The sequence below is a fragment of the Rhipicephalus microplus genome, unplaced genomic scaffold, assembly GCF_043290135.1.
Source record: "Rhipicephalus microplus isolate Deutch F79 unplaced genomic scaffold, USDA_Rmic scaffold_626, whole genome shotgun sequence".
Classification (NCBI taxonomy): domain Eukaryota; kingdom Metazoa; phylum Arthropoda; class Arachnida; order Ixodida; family Ixodidae; genus Rhipicephalus; species Rhipicephalus microplus.
Window position 1 is genome coordinate 2,576 of NW_027465184.1, and position 14,925 is coordinate 17,500.

General features: G+C 61.4%; 2 non-coding genes across 2 annotated transcripts; both read right to left on the reverse strand.

Annotated features, from left to right (window-relative positions):
* Window positions 1-1,215: 1,215 nt before the first annotated feature.
* On the reverse strand, window positions 1,216-1,368 carry LOC142795330 (5.8S ribosomal RNA). Its single transcript, XR_012892949.1, has one exon. It is a non-coding gene; the product is annotated as a 5.8S ribosomal RNA (ribosomal RNA).
* A 1,722-nt stretch (window positions 1,369-3,090) lies between these two features.
* Window positions 3,091-4,905, reverse strand: LOC142795333 (small subunit ribosomal RNA). Its single transcript, XR_012892951.1, has one exon. It is a non-coding gene; the product is annotated as a small subunit ribosomal RNA (ribosomal RNA).
* Between the last annotated feature and the right edge of the window lie 10,020 nt (window positions 4,906-14,925).

Sequence of the window (14,925 nt, forward strand, 5' to 3'; positions counted from 1 at the left end):
CTTTTCCTCCGCTTAGTGATATGCTTAAATTCAGCGGGTTGTCTCGCCTGATCTGAGGTCGACAGCGGATACATTCGCTTCCATCAACTTCCTGCACGACCGCGTGCGCTCGCCCTACCAAGTGCGCCCGCAACCCTGTACAGGGCCACTTCTTCACAAGGCTGGCAATCGGCTTCCCCGCTGCACGCGTGCGGCGCACAACCGGTGTGACGTGGAAGTGACGGGACACGTTCGTAAACCCATCGCGAACCGAGTACGACGCCCTACCAAGTGCGCCCGCAACCCTGTACAGGGTCACATCTTCACAAGGCTGGCAAGCGGCATTCCGCTGCGCGCGTGCGTCGTCCGAGCAGTTGCGTGATAAACGACCGTGTCGAAAGCCCAAACACCGCCGAGGCCAGTCGCCGCCGCCGCAAGGGCAGCCACGCAGCCTGGCGAGAGGCATCGTCTCGTGTAGCGTCGCCCCCGCCCCAACTGGAGTGGCCCAGTTTTTTGAACGGGACGGGAACTGCGAAGCACTTAGACCGACGGCGGACTACGACGAGAACGCCTTAAGCTTCGCCAACGTTTCGCCAACTCGTGCGGGAGACTTTTTCCGCTTCGCGGCAAGTCGTCGCGCCGTGCTCTCCGCATCAACCGCGTACGCAGCGAACCGCAAACGTCGGGCGCAGCCTCCTCACCTCCCTGCGCTTTGCGCGCGAACGTTCCCTGTTCGCGCGGCAAAGCCTGGAGGAGGCACGGCCCCGCAGCGTGTTCGAGCGCCCGGTCTACGGGACACCCTGCTTACTTCGAGGGCAACAAGCGCAACGCAAGGCTGCGATCTCGCGCACTTTGCGCACGGCTGGAGAAGCTTTGCTGGCCGGCTTTCGCTCCTCGTGTTTACCGTGCGTTAAAGTTGCGCGTCCGTGGCTCTCGCAGCTCTTGCGCGCCCGGTCGCAGAGAGGAGTACGCAACCTCGACCGCACTTTCCCTGCAGGCTTCCTTCCGACTCGAAGTCCTGCGGCGGTCTCAACGAGGTGCCACATCCTCAATGCAGTCGGTCGCCCCCGTTTCGGTTGGGCTCTGGCACGACGGTCGCCACCGTCTCGCCCTTGAGTGGCCGCTGTTGGCGCTCGCTGTGAGGTGTTCAGCGTGCTGTCCGTGTTGCCGACGCGGTCAAAACGAGTCGACGGCTCACGTTCCCTTGTGCGCCGAAGGCTCTCTTGATATGTGATCCGACCCTCAGACAGACGAAGCCAAGGGAAGACCCAAGGCCGCAATGTGCGTTCAAAGAATCAGTGCTCAGTGTGTCCTGCAATTCACACCAAGTCTCGCAGCTGGCTGCGTTCTTCATCGACCCGAGAACCGAGTGATCCACCGCTTAGAGTCGTGAAAAAGTGTTTGTTCAATTCCGTACAGTCAAAACCAAACGTTTCTGGCACTCGGCCAAACAGTGGCCAAGAAGGGCGCTTTTCAGCGCACGCTTGGACTCCAAAACTCTGCCGCGCCTTTTTCGGCTGCCGCAAATCGAGCAAACGGTGTGTTTCGGACGGCGTTTCGCTTTCGCTACTTGCGAGTGCTTTCGTGGTCCACCCCTCTATAAATACTCGGGAGGCGTCGAAGCCGGTTCTCCAAGCCGGACCCGTAGGTATCGTTGTGTGCTCGCTCTCATTGGCCCGCCTAACCAGAAAATGCCTGCGGTACACCCATTTGGATAAGAGTGCACGCAGATGCGGGCCTCGACGGCTACACATTTCCTCGGGCGGCCGCCTCCCGGCCTCCGTGGAGCGCGGGATGCACGGTCCCATCGACAAGCCTCTCCCGTTTTTACCGTGGCGTCGCGGTTCACCACGGCAGGCGGGTCGGTCTCCTCCGCATAAAAAGGGGGACCCCCGCTTTTTGTTCCACGAAATCGCACAAGCTTTTTTCGCATCCACGGTTTGCCACCGCACACCAAAATGCCGATCCGGCTGCCTACTTTAGCCAACAGGTGGAGCCAGGCGCGCCGTACTTGCGCGGCACTTCCCACGTCCACCGAAGTCGGTGCCAAGGACCACTTTCGGCGCCGGAGCCGCGTACGAGCCTACTCGAGGCGGAAGAACGAAGCCAGCAAGGGCCTGGCCGCAAGTGCGTTCAATTGTCGGGACGTCCAAGTCCCTCGTTCTTCCGTGCTTCCTCTTTCGGCAAGTCGTTGCGGCACCTTCCCAAAGCGCGCAGACCCGCTAATCGCGACGAGCGCGACGTGGCCGTGCCGCCTTTCCCTCGGCAGCAAGCAAAACGCCTGGCAACGTCGACGCTCCCCTAACCGCGATCTCGCACCGTGTTTCGTGTGGCGAATTCAAAAGCCGGCCGGCGCTGCTGCAACCATTACGGTCGGTACGCATACGCCGCGGAGGGCGGGACGGTCATCGGAGCGTGCGGTTCCTCCATCGAGTACTGCGCACCTCGGCCGTCGCATCGCCGTGCCATGACCGGCCGCGCGTCAACGCGAACCGGTGCCAGCGAGATCCCTCGCCTGCAAGAACCGACCGGCAGCCTCCGTCACCCGAGGACGCGGAGGCGCTTGCCGCGGACGGCGGGGACGGTATGCACTGGTGCACAGCGGACCCGTCACATCGCCAGTTCCTTGACCGACCGCCGACGCTTGTGCCGTTCCTCTCGTACTTGGCAGTCGCCGCGCGATTGTCGGGTCTCGTTCTTGCACGCTCGAACGGTCGGGGAGGGCACTCGGCTGGCGTTTCGGGAACGCGCAGCCTCGCCTTCTACCGACGTAACCACGACTCGCCGTTCGCGCTCCGCCGCTCCTGTTTACAGTACTAGGCGGTCCCGCAGCGGTCGGGTCGCGCATTTCGAGCGCTTCGAGCCACGGTGCTGTGGCGGGTCGAAAGCCGACCTATGAGTGCGTTGCGCCGTTTGTACCCGCGTCCGCCACCTGGCCGACCGTCCAAGGTCGCGGTGTTGGCGTCCGCTGGGCGCAACAATTTGTCACGGGGTGCCGCTCCACATTCAGGCAGCCCCGTGGGGAAAAGCCGACCCCGCGTCCAAACGGGGTCAGCGGCAGAAAGTGTCGGGCGCAGACGCAGCTGAGGCGCTCACCCCTTCACAATCCGTTAATGATCCTTCCGCAGGTTCACCTACGGAAACCTTGTTACGACTTTTACTTCCTCTAAATGATCAAGTTTGGTCATCTTTCCAACAGACCGGCGCAACCGAAAGGCCGCGCCGGACATCGGTCCGAAGACCTCACTAAATCATTCAATCGGTAGTAGCGACGGGCGGTGTGTACAAAGGGCAGGGACGTAATCAACGCGAGCTTATGACTCGCGCTTACTGGGAATTCCTCGTTCAAGGGGAACAATTGCAAGCCCCTATCCCAATCACGAAAGAAGTTCCACGGGTTACCCAGTCTTTTCAGACAGGGATAAAGACACGCTGCTTCCTTCAGTGTAGCGCGCGTGCGGCCCCGGACATCTAAGGGCATCACAGACCTGTTATTGCTCTGTTTCGTGCGGCTAGGAGCCGCTTGTCCCTCTAAGAAGGTTGTAAGGTGCTGGGAACCCCGCACCTATTTAATAGGCTAGAGTCTCGTTCGTTATCGGAATTAACCAGACAAATCGCTCCACCAACTAAGAACGGCCATGCACCACCATCCACCGAATCAAGAAAGAGCTCTCAATCTGTCAATCCTCCCAGTGTCCGGGCCGGGTAAGTTTTCCCGTGTTGAGTCAAATTAAGCCGCAGGCTCCACTCCTGGTGGTGCCCTTCCGTCAATTCCTTTAAGTTTCAGCTTTGCAACCATACTTCCCCCGGAACCCAAATACTTTGGTTTCCCGGAAGCTGCCCGCCGAGTCATTTGAGTAACTCAGGCGGATCGCTGGTTGGCATCGTTTATGGTCAGAACTAGGGCGGTATCTGATCGCCTTCGAACCTCTGACTTTCGTTCTTGATCAATGAAAACATTCTTGGCAAATGCTTTCGCAGTAGTTCGTCTTGCGACGGTCCAAGAATTTCACCTCTAGCGCCGCAATACGAATGCCCCCGTCCGTCCCTCTTAATCATTACCTCGTATTCCAAAAACCAACAGAACAGAAACGAGGTCTTGTTCTATTATTCCATGCAAGTTTATTCAGGCGACTCGCCTGCGTTGAGCACTCTAATTTTTTCAAAGTAAAAGCACCGGCCATCTCGAGGCACACAATGAAGTGCACCAAGAAAGAACCGGCATGATGTTCAGTCCGAGCCGTCGCATCGGGTAGATGCACTACTCGTCTGGAACTGAGATCCAACTACGAGCTTTTTAACCGCAGCAGCTTTAGTATACGCTATTGGAGCTGGAATTACCGCGGCTGCTGGCACCAGACTTGCCCTCCAATTGATCCTCGTTAAAGGATTTAGAGTGTACTCATTTCAATTACGGGGCCTCAAAAGAGTCCCGTATTGTTATTTTTCGTCACTACCTCCCCGTGCCGGGAGTGGGTAATTTGCGCGCCTGCTGCCTTCCTTGGATGTGGTAGCCGTTTCTCAGGCTCCCTCTCCGGAATCGAACCCTGATTCTCCGTTACCCGTAACAACCATGGTAAGCAAGTAACCTACCATCGAAAGTTGATAAGGCAGACACTTGAAAGAAACGTCGCCGGCTCGTGGCCATGCGATCAGCACAAAGTTATCCAGAGTCACCACACAATACGGGCCGAAACCCGATCGATCTTGGTCTAATAAAAGCACCCGTTACCCAAAGGGCTCCAGGCTCACTGCATGTATTAGCTCTAGAATTGCCACAGTTATCCAAGTAGGAAGAAACGATCTAAGGAACCATAACTGATTTAATGAGCCATTCGCGGTTTCGCCTTATTTCGGCATGTACTTAGACATGCATGGCTTAATCTTTGAGACAAGCATATGATTACTGGCAGGATCAACCAGGTAATCGTTCGACTGCGCGTCCGTCCTCGCCTTCGGCGGGCCGGACGCAGTCTGTGTGCGGCGGAGGCCACCTTCAGGCGCCCCAACACGCTTATTTTGCACTCCGAGATGACGGCGTTCGAGCTCGCTACGGCACAACCTTCCCGAAAGACGAGTGGGAGCCGTGCGGCAAGAAGCACGTTCATGCTCGCTCTTTTTCGTTGCATCGACTCGGTCGCGCCGTGCGGGTTGCCCAAGCCCGCTGCACTGTCGGTGGACCGGCCGGAACTAGCAACGGAGCCGAGACTGCAAAGCCGCCAGACGACGGGTCACGCCCGCGTCTTCGGCGCTTTCGCATCTGAATCGCCCGAGGACGACACGGAACACACCTCGATATCGTGGTAAAACGGCACCGTCCGACAACCAGCCCCTAACGCATCAAGCGGATGAGGCTGCAGACGACTGCCGTGGATTCCCCTGGAGCAGACCCGAGGACACGCTTGACGAGGCCGAAGCCCGCCGCATATCAGACACCCGGTCGCTTTCGCGTACGCCGCTCACGAGAACCCCCACATAATAGCAGCGATAAGTACCCAGACCTCCTTGGGCACTAATACGAGCGTACTCGAGAAAATTTCACCGCGGGTGTGCCCCGAAACGTGTGGCACGTTGAGCGTGCCACAAGTCTACGTCGCTCTCAAACCCGCCGAGGTCGTAGAATTTGCGACCCTACTCACGAAATTCCCACCGAGGATACGGCCGCAAACGTACCGCACCTTGGGTAGGCCACGAGTTTGTGCAACACTACGCTGACGGCACAGCACCGAGGTCGTGCGCGCACGCACGGGAAAATTCCGCCGCGGTTTCTGCCGAAAACGTGAGGCACCACGACTCTCCGCAAGTTCGCGTCGACTGCGAAAGACCGAAGTCGTGAACGACGTGTCCGCTACTCGCCGCCGACACGCTGGACACCAAACGTACAACGACTCGACGGCGTCGTAGAGGCCCACGACGCGGTTTTCCTTAACGACGTCTCGGCGTGGCACCGACAGGTTAGAACGGCCGACCAACGTTCCCTGTCCGCCGTTCGGCTCAGTCGAAGGGCTCGGCGACTTCGGCAACGCTGCGAAGCCGCACGGTGACGCACGCCATGTCCCCCATTTTTTTTTTTCTTTCTGCGTCTGCCGGGGTGCCCCTATAATAGCAGCGATAAGCACCCAGACCGCCGTGGGTCGCTCGCCCCGGCTGACGTGGTTTTTCGTACTCCTGCGGCGGTCGCCGTCAAGCACGTCCAAATACGCTACTTTCGTGGGCGCATTCACGCTCTTTCGCTTCGCCGGAGTGCCAGCACTCACTCTGCCAAAAACGGCGAACATCCGAGCGGCGGTTCCCACTTTTGCGTCGGCGTCGCAAACCCCGCCCCGGCAGACGAGGTTTGCCGTACTCGTGCGACGGTGGCCGGCGGGCACGTCGAAAGACGCCGATATCGTGCGCGAATTGGCGCACCTTGGCTTCACCGGAGTGCCGCCACTGACTCCTCCAAAAACGGCGAAGATCCGAGCGGCGCTTCCCACTTTCGCATCGGCGTCCCGAACTCCGCCCCCGGCTGACGCGGTTTACCGTACTCGTGCGACGGTCGCCGGCGAGCACGTGGAAAGACGCCGATATCGTGCCCGAATCGGCTCCGTTCGGCTTCGCCGGAGTGCCAGCACTGGCTCGGCGAAAGACGACGAACATCCGAGCGACGGTTCTCACTATTGCGTACGCGTCGCAAACCCCGCCCCGGCAGACGCACTTTGCCGTACTCGTGCGACGGTCGCCGGCGAGCACGTAGAAAGACGCCGATATCGTGCCGGAATCGGCCCCGTTTGGCTTCGCCGGAGTGCCAGCACTCACTCGGCCACAAACGGCGAACATCCGAGCGGCGGTTCCCACTTAGCCGTCGGCGTCCCGAACTCCGCCCCGGCAGACGCGGTTGCCGAGCTCGTGCGACTAGCGACCGCGAAGCCGTCTCGCGACGCCGCTTTCGTGCGCGGCTCCCACTGCGACCTGGGTCACCCGAGGTCGACGAGCAAAAAAGAATGTCGAAAAAAAATTTTTTTTTTTTTTGCGTCTGCCGGGGTGCCCCTATAATAGCAGCGATAAGCACCCAGACCGCCATGGGTCGCTCGCCCCGGCTGACGTGGTTTTTCGTTTTCCTGCGGTGGTCGTCGTCAAGCACGTCCAAACACGCCACTTTCGTGGGCGCATTCGCGCTCTTTCGCTTCGCCGGAGTGCCAGCACTCACTCTGCCAAAAACGGCGAACATCCTAGTGGCGGTTCCCACTTTTGCGTCGGCGTCGCCAACCCCGCCCCGGCATACGCGGTTTGCCGTACTCGTGCGGCGGTGGCCGGCGGGCACGTCGAAAGACACCGATATCGTGCGCGAGTCGATGCTTCTTGGTCTCGCAGGAGGGCCGCCACTCACTCCTGCAAAAACGGCGAAGATCCGAGCGGCGCTTCCCACTTTTTCGTCGGCATCGCAAACCTCGCCCCGGCAGACGCGCTTTGCCGTACTCGTGCGACGGTCGCCGGCGAGCACGTCGAAATACGCCGATATCGTGCCCGAATCGGCCCCGTTTCGCTTCGCCGGAGTGCCAGCACTCACTCGGCCAAAAACGGCGAACATCCGAGCAGCGGTACCCACTTAGCCGTCGGCATCCCGAACTCCGCGCCGGCTGACGCGGTTGCCGAGCTCGTGCGACTAGCGACCGCGAACGCGTCTCGCGACGCCGCTTTCGTGCGCGGCTCCCATTGCGACCTGGGTTACCCGAGCTCGACCAGCAAAAAAGAAGGTCGAAAAAAAATTTTTTTTTTCTGCGTCTGCCGGGGTGCCCCTATAATAGCAGCGATAAGCACCCAGACCGCCGTGGGTCGCTCGCCCCGGCTGACGTGGTTTTTCGTACTCCTGCAGCGGTCGCCGTCAAGCACGTCCAAATACGCCACTTTCGTGGGCGCTTTCGCGCTCTTTCGCGTCGCCGGTGTGCCAGCACTCACTCTGCCAAAAACGGCCAACATCCGAGCGGCGGTTCCCACTTTTGCGTCGGCGTCGTAAACCCCGCCCCGGCAGACGCGGTTTGCCCTACTCGTGCGACGGTCGCCGGCGAGCGCGTCGAAAGACGCCGATATCGTGCGCTAATTGGCGCTCCTTGGCTTCTCCGGAGTGCCGCCACTCACTCCTCCAAAAACGGCGAAGATCCGAGCGGCGTTCTCCACTTTCGCATCGGCGTCCCGAACTCCGCCCGGGCTGACGCGGTTTACCGTACTCGTGCGACGGTCGCCGCCGGGCACGTCGAAAGACGCCGATATCGTGCCGTAATCGGCCCCGTTTGGCTTCGCCCGAGTGCCAGCACTCACTCGGCCAAAAACGGCGAACATCCGAGCAGCGTTTCCCACTTTCGCATCGGCGTCCCGAAGCCCGCCCCGGCAGACGCGGTTTGCCCTACTCGAGCGACGGTCGCCGGCGATCACGTCGAAAGGCGCCGAATTCGTGCACGAATCGATGCTTCTTGGTCTCGCAGGAGGGCCGCCACTCACTCCTGCAAAAACGGCGAAGATCCGAGTTGCGCTTCCCACTTTTTCGTCGGCGTCCCGAACTACGCCCCGGCTGACGCGGTTTACCGTACTCGTGCGACGGTCGCCGGCGGGCACTTCAAAATACGCCGATTTCGTGGGCGCATTCACGCTGTTTCGCTTCCCCGGAGTGCCAACACTCACTCTGCCGAAAGCGGCGATCATCCGAGCGGCGGTTCCCACTTTTGCGTCGGCTTCGCAAACGGCGCCCCGGCAGACGCGCTCGTGCGACGTACTCGTGCGACGGTCGCCGGCGAGCACGTCGAAAGACGCCGATATCGTGCTCGAATCGACCCCGTTTCGCTTCGCCGGAGTGCTGCCAGTCACGGCGCAGAAAACGGCGAACAAGTGTTTTTTTTTTTTTTCCTAGAATTTGTGTTATAGAAGGCACATTTGATATCGGACGATAATTTTCAACTTTATCACGCGCACCGATTTTCGTGTAGAGGTTTGCAAGTTTATGGGAATTTCTCCACTTGGAATAATGCGATTTAGTAGTACTACGAGAACTTCATGGATGTACTCAAGGGTACGGGGCAAGTCAGTTACGTCAACACCTGCAGATTTTTTACACTTCAAACTGAAAATTGTTGGTTGTGAGTCCTCGTGTGATATTAAAGGCCGATTCGCTAACACATAGAACAAAGAAAGAAAGGAAGAAAAAACGCCCGCGCTCGCTCAAGAAACCTGGGTTCGCAACAAGTGGCAACAACAAGCAACCGAGCGAGTGCGCCAAAACCCGTGGCGGCCGAACAAACGCGAAGTCCCAACCGCGTCAGCCGGGGCGGCACGGGACAGGAAAAATCACTTCAGCCGGGGCGGCGGGGCACCGAATAAACCTCGTCACCTCGTCGCAGGATAAAAGAGGAAACAAAAAGTCTAAACAGCGTCTGCTGGAGCGAATGCGTAATAAAACAACAACAACAACAAAAAAAAACACCCGCGCTCAAGAAGTCTGCAATCCTCACAAAAGGCGACTGTGACCGAGCAGCGTCAGCCGGGGCCGTGCGGAAACGGAAAAACCGCGACTACCGGGGCGTCGAGGCACCGAAAAATCCACTTCAGCCGCGGCGAAAAAAAAAAACAAAAAGAAAGACGGAGGGGGGGGGGGAACCACGTCTGCCGGGGCGAAGGAAAAAAAAAACGCGTCTGCCGGGGCGAGCCCGGGTGCGGCACCACCGGGAAAACTGTGGCAAACAGACATGGCGATCGAGTGAGTGGGCCGCCAGCCAGGCTCAGCCAAAAAGTGCAAAGTCCGAACTGCGTCAGCCGGGGCGGCAAAAACCGCGTCAGCCGGGGCGGCGCAAAAAACCGCGTCTGCCGGGGCGGCACGAAACCGCGTCAGCCGGGGCGGGGCGAAAACTGCGTCAGCCGGGGCGAAAGAAAAAAAAAAACGCGTCTGCCGGGGCAAGCCCGGGTGCGGCACCACCGGGAAAACTGTGGCAAACAGACATGGCGATCGAGTGAGTGGGCCGCCAGCCAGGCACAGCCGAAAAGTGCAAAGTCCGAACCGTGTCAGCCGGGGCGACGCAAAAACCGCGTCAGCCGGGGCGGCGCGAAAACCGCGTCAGCCGGGGCGGCACGAAACCGCGTCAGCCGGGGCGGCGCGAAAACTGCGTCAGCCGGGGCGGCGCGAAAACCTCGTCAGCCGGGGCGAGCGAAAAGGGGGGGGGGGGAACCACGTCTGCCGGGGCGAAAGAAAAAAAAACGCGTCTGCCGGGGCGAGCCCGGGTGCGGCACCACCGGGAAGACTGTGGCAAACAGACATGGCGATCGAGTGAGTGGGCCGCCAGCCAGGCTCAGCCCAAAAAGTGCTAAGTCCGAACTGCGTCAGCCGGGGCGGCGCGAAAACCGCGTCTGCCGGGGCGGCACGAAACCGCGTCAGCCGGGGCGGCGCGAAAACTGCGTCAGCCGGGGCGAGCCCGGGTGCGGCACCACCGGGAAAACTGTGGCAAACAGACATGGCGATCGAGTGAGTGGGCCGCCAGCCAGGCACAGCCGAAAAGTGCTAAGTCCGAACTGCGTCAGCCGGGGCGGCAAAAACCGCGTCAGCCGGGGCGGCGCAAAAAACCGCGTCTGCCGGGGCGGCACGAAACCGCGTCAGCCGGGGCGGCGCGAAAACTGCGTCAGCCGGGGCGAAAGAAAAAAAAAACGCGTCTGCCGGGGCGAGCCCGGGTGCGGCACCACCGGGAAAACTGTGGCAAACAGACATGGCGATCGAGTGAGTGGGCCGCCAGCCAGGCACAGCCGAAAAGTGCTAAGTCCGAACTGCGTCTGCCGGGGCGGCACGAAACCGCGTCAGCCGGGGCGGCGCGAAAACCGCGTCTGCCGGGGCGGCACGAAACCGCGTCAGCCGGGGCGGCGCGAAAACTGCGTCAGCCGGGGCGAGCCCGGGTGCGGCACCACCGGGAAAACTGTGGCAAACAGACATGGCGATTGAGTGAGTGGGCCGCCAGCCAGGCACAGCCGAAAAGTGCTAAGTCCGAACTGCGTCTGCCGGGGCGGCACGAAACCGCGTCAGCCGGGGCGGCGCGAAAACCGCGTCTGCCGGGGCGGCACGAAACCGCGTCAGCCGGGGCGGCGCGAAAACTGCGTCAGCCGGGGCGAGCCCGGGTGCGGCACCACCGGGAAAACTGTGGCAAACAGACATGGCGATCGAGTGAGTGGGCCGCCAGCCAGGCACAGCCGAAAAGTGCAAAGTCCGAACCGTGTCAGCCGGGGCGACGCAAAAACCGCGTCAGCCGGGGCGGCGCGAAAACCGCGTCAGCCGGGGCGGCACGAAACCGCGTCAGCCGGGGCGGCGCGAAAACTGCGTCAGCCGGGGCGGCGCGAAAACCTCGTCAGCCGGGGCGAGCGAAAAGGGGGGGGGGGAACCACGTCTGCCGGGGCGAAAGAAAAAAAAACGCGTCTGCCGGGGCGAGCCCGGGTGCGGCACCACCGGGAAGACTGTGGCAAACAGACATGGCGATCGAGTGAGTGGGCCGCCAGCCAGGCTCAGCCCAAAAAGTGCTAAGTCCGAACTGCGTCAGCCGGGGCGGCGCGAAAACCGCGTCTGCCGGGGCGGCACGAAACCGCGTCAGCCGGGGCGGCGCGAAAACTGCGTCAGCCGGGGCGAGCCCGGGTGCGGCACCACCGGGAAAACTGTGGCAAACAGACATGGCGATCGAGTGAGTGGGCCGCCAGCCAGGCACAGCCGAAAAGTGCTAAGTCCGAACTGCGTCAGCCGGGGCGGCAAAAACCGCGTCAGCCGGGGCGGCGCAAAAAACCGCGTCTGCCGGGGCGGCACGAAACCGCGTCAGCCGGGGCGGCGCGAAAACTGCGTCAGCCGGGGCGAAAGAAAAAAAAAAACGCGTCTGCCGGGGCGAGCCCGGGTGCGGCACCACCGGGAAAACTGTGGCAAACAGACATGGCGATCGAGTGAGTGGGCCGCCAGCCAGGCACAGCCGAAAAGTGCTAAGTCCGAACTGCGTCTGCCGGGGCGGCACGAAACCGCGTCAGCCGGGGCGGCGCGAAAACCGCGTCTGCCGGGGCGGCACGAAACCGCGTCAGCCGGGGCGGCGCGAAAACTGCGTCAGCCGGGGCGAGCCCGGGTGCGGCACCACCGGGAAAACTGTGGCAAACAGACATGGCGATTGAGTGAGTGGGCCGCCAGCCAGGCACAGCCGAAAAGTGCTAAGTCCGAACTGCGTCTGCCGGGGCGGCACGAAACCGCGTCAGCCGGGGCGGCGCGAAAACCGCGTCTGCCGGGGCGGCACGAAACCGCGTCAGCCGGGGCGGCGCGAAAACTGCGTCAGCCGGGGCGAGCCCGGGTGCGGCACCACCGGGAAAACTGTGGCAAACAGACATGGCGATCGAGTGAGTGGGCCGCCAGCCAGGCACAGCCGAAAAGTGCAAAGTCCGAACCGTGTCAGCCGGGGCGACGCAAAAACCGCGTCAGCCGGGGCGGCGCGAAAACCGCGTCAGCCGGGGCGGCGCGAAAACTGCGTCAGCCGGGGCGGCGCGAAAACCTCGTCAGCCGGGGCGAGCGAAAAGGGGGGGGGGAACCACGTCTGCCGGGGCGAAAGAAAAAAAAACGCGTCTGCCGGGGCGAGCCCGGGTGCGGCACCACCGGGAAGACTGTGGCAAACAGACATGGCGATCGAGTGAGTGGGCCGCCAGCCAGGCTCAGCCCAAAAAGTGCTAAGTCCGAACTGCGTCAGCCGGGGCGGCGCGAAAACCGCGTCTGCCGGGGCGGCACGAAACCGCGTCAGCCGGGGCGGCGCGAAAACTGCGTCAGCCGGGGCGAGCCCGGGTGCGGCACCACCGGGAAAACTGTGGCAAACAGACATGGCGATCGAGTGAGTGGGCCGCCAGCCAGGCACAGCCGAAAAGTGCTAAGTCCGAACTGCGTCAGCCGGGGCGGCAAAAACCGCGTCAGCCGGGGCGGCGCAAAAAACCGCGTCTGCCGGGGCGGCACGAAACCGCGTCAGCCGGGGCGGCGCGAAAACTGCGTCAGCCGGGGCGAAAGAAAAAAAAAAACGCGTCTGCCGGGGCGAGCCCGGGTGCGGCACCACCGGGAAAACTGTGGCAAACAGACATGGCGATCGAGTGAGTGGGCCGCCAGCCAGGCACAGCCGAAAAGTGCTAAGTCCGAACTGCGTCTGCCGGGGCGGCACGAAACCGCGTCAGCCGGGGCGGCGCGAAAACCGCGTCTGCCGGGGCGGCACGAAACCGCGTCAGCCGGGGCGGCGCGAAAACTGCGTCAGCCGGGGCGAGCCCGGGTGCGGCACCACCGGGAAAACTGTGGCAAACAGACATGGCGATTGAGTGAGTGGGCCGCCAGCCAGGCACAGCCGAAAAGTGCTAAGTCCGAACTGCGTCTGCCGGGGCGGCACGAAACCGCGTCAGCCGGGGCGGCGCGAAAACCGCGTCTGCCGGGGCGGCACGAAACCGCGTCAGCCGGGGCGGCGCGAAAACTGCGTCAGCCGGGGCGAGCCCGGGTGCGGCACCACCGGGAAAACTGTGGCAAACAGACATGGCGATCGAGTGAGTGGGCCGCCAGCCAGGCACAGCCGAAAAGTGCTAAGTCCGAACTGCGTCAGCCGGGGCGGCAAAAACCGCGTCAGCCGGGGCGGCGCAAAAACCGCGTCTGCCGGGGCGAAATCAAAAAAAAAAACAAAGAAAAAAGCCCGCGCTTAATCAAAAGAAAACAAAGAAAAAAGCTTGCGCTTAATCAAAAGAAAACAAACAAAAAAAGTTCGCGCTTAAGCCTGGCGGTGGAACCACCGGGGCAAACAGACCTGGCGATCGAGTGAGTGGGCCGCCAGCCGGGGTGAGCCAAAAAGTGCAAAGTCCGAACCGCGTCAGCCGGGGCGACGCAAAAACCGCGTCAGCCGGGGCGGCGCGAAAACCGCGTCAGCCGGGGCGGCGCGAAAACCGCGTCAGCCGGGGCGGCGCAAAAACTGCGTCAGCCGGGGCGGCACGGAAAAACGAAAACCGCGTCAGCCGGGGCGGCACGGAAAAACGAAAACCGCGTCAGCCGGGGCGACATCAAAATGAGGAAAAAAAAAAAAAAACTGCCTTAGGACACCTGCGTACACTTTCATGCGTTTGGGCATATCTCTCTGTAACACGCGCGCCCCTCGTTACGCGCGGCACTCTGTTTTCTCCGACACCCATATTTCGGCGGCATGTGGCACGCGCGCCCGTCCCTACGCACGGCACACCGCAGTGCTTTCTCGATATTTTTCTTTTCCTCCAACACCGTCATCTATAGGCTTTTAGTGACCTGTTGCTCGTGGCACAAGTTCGCTAGCTCTGACACCTCTTGCATGCGCACCGTTTTTGCGCACGGTGCTATGCCGCAAAGCACGGCAGTCGCATGCGTTTCTCTCAGGCACCTCTTTTTTGACACAACGCTGTGGTGCTTAGAAACACACGCGCCGCTTTTGCGCACAGAACTCCACCGTACAGCACGGTAGTCACGTTTGTTCCACACGAACAGCAGTGTGCATCGTGCTACGACACTTTGAAAGCTTTTTCTTCCGAGTCTCGACCGCGCTGTTCCTTTCGTACTTGGCGCGATTTTGGGACCAGCTTTGTTTTAAACCCCTACTGCGCGCCGTTCCTTTCGTACTTGGCGCGGTTCAGGGTTTGTTTCGAGCCCTTAGCCGCGCTGTTCCCTCCGTACTTGGCGCGGTTTAGGGCCGAGCTTTGTCTCGAGCCCTCTCCGCGCCGTTCCTTCCGTACTTGGCGCGGTTTAGGGTTTGTTTCGAGCCCTTAGCCGCGCTGTTCCCTCCGTACTTGGCGCGGTTTAGGGTTTGTTTCGAGCCCTTAGCCGCGCTGTTCCCTCCGTACTTGGCGCGGTTTAGGGTCGAGCTTTGTCTCGAGCCCTCTCCGCGCCGTTCCTTCCGTACTTGGCGCGGTTTAGGGCCGAGCTTTGTCTCGAGCCCC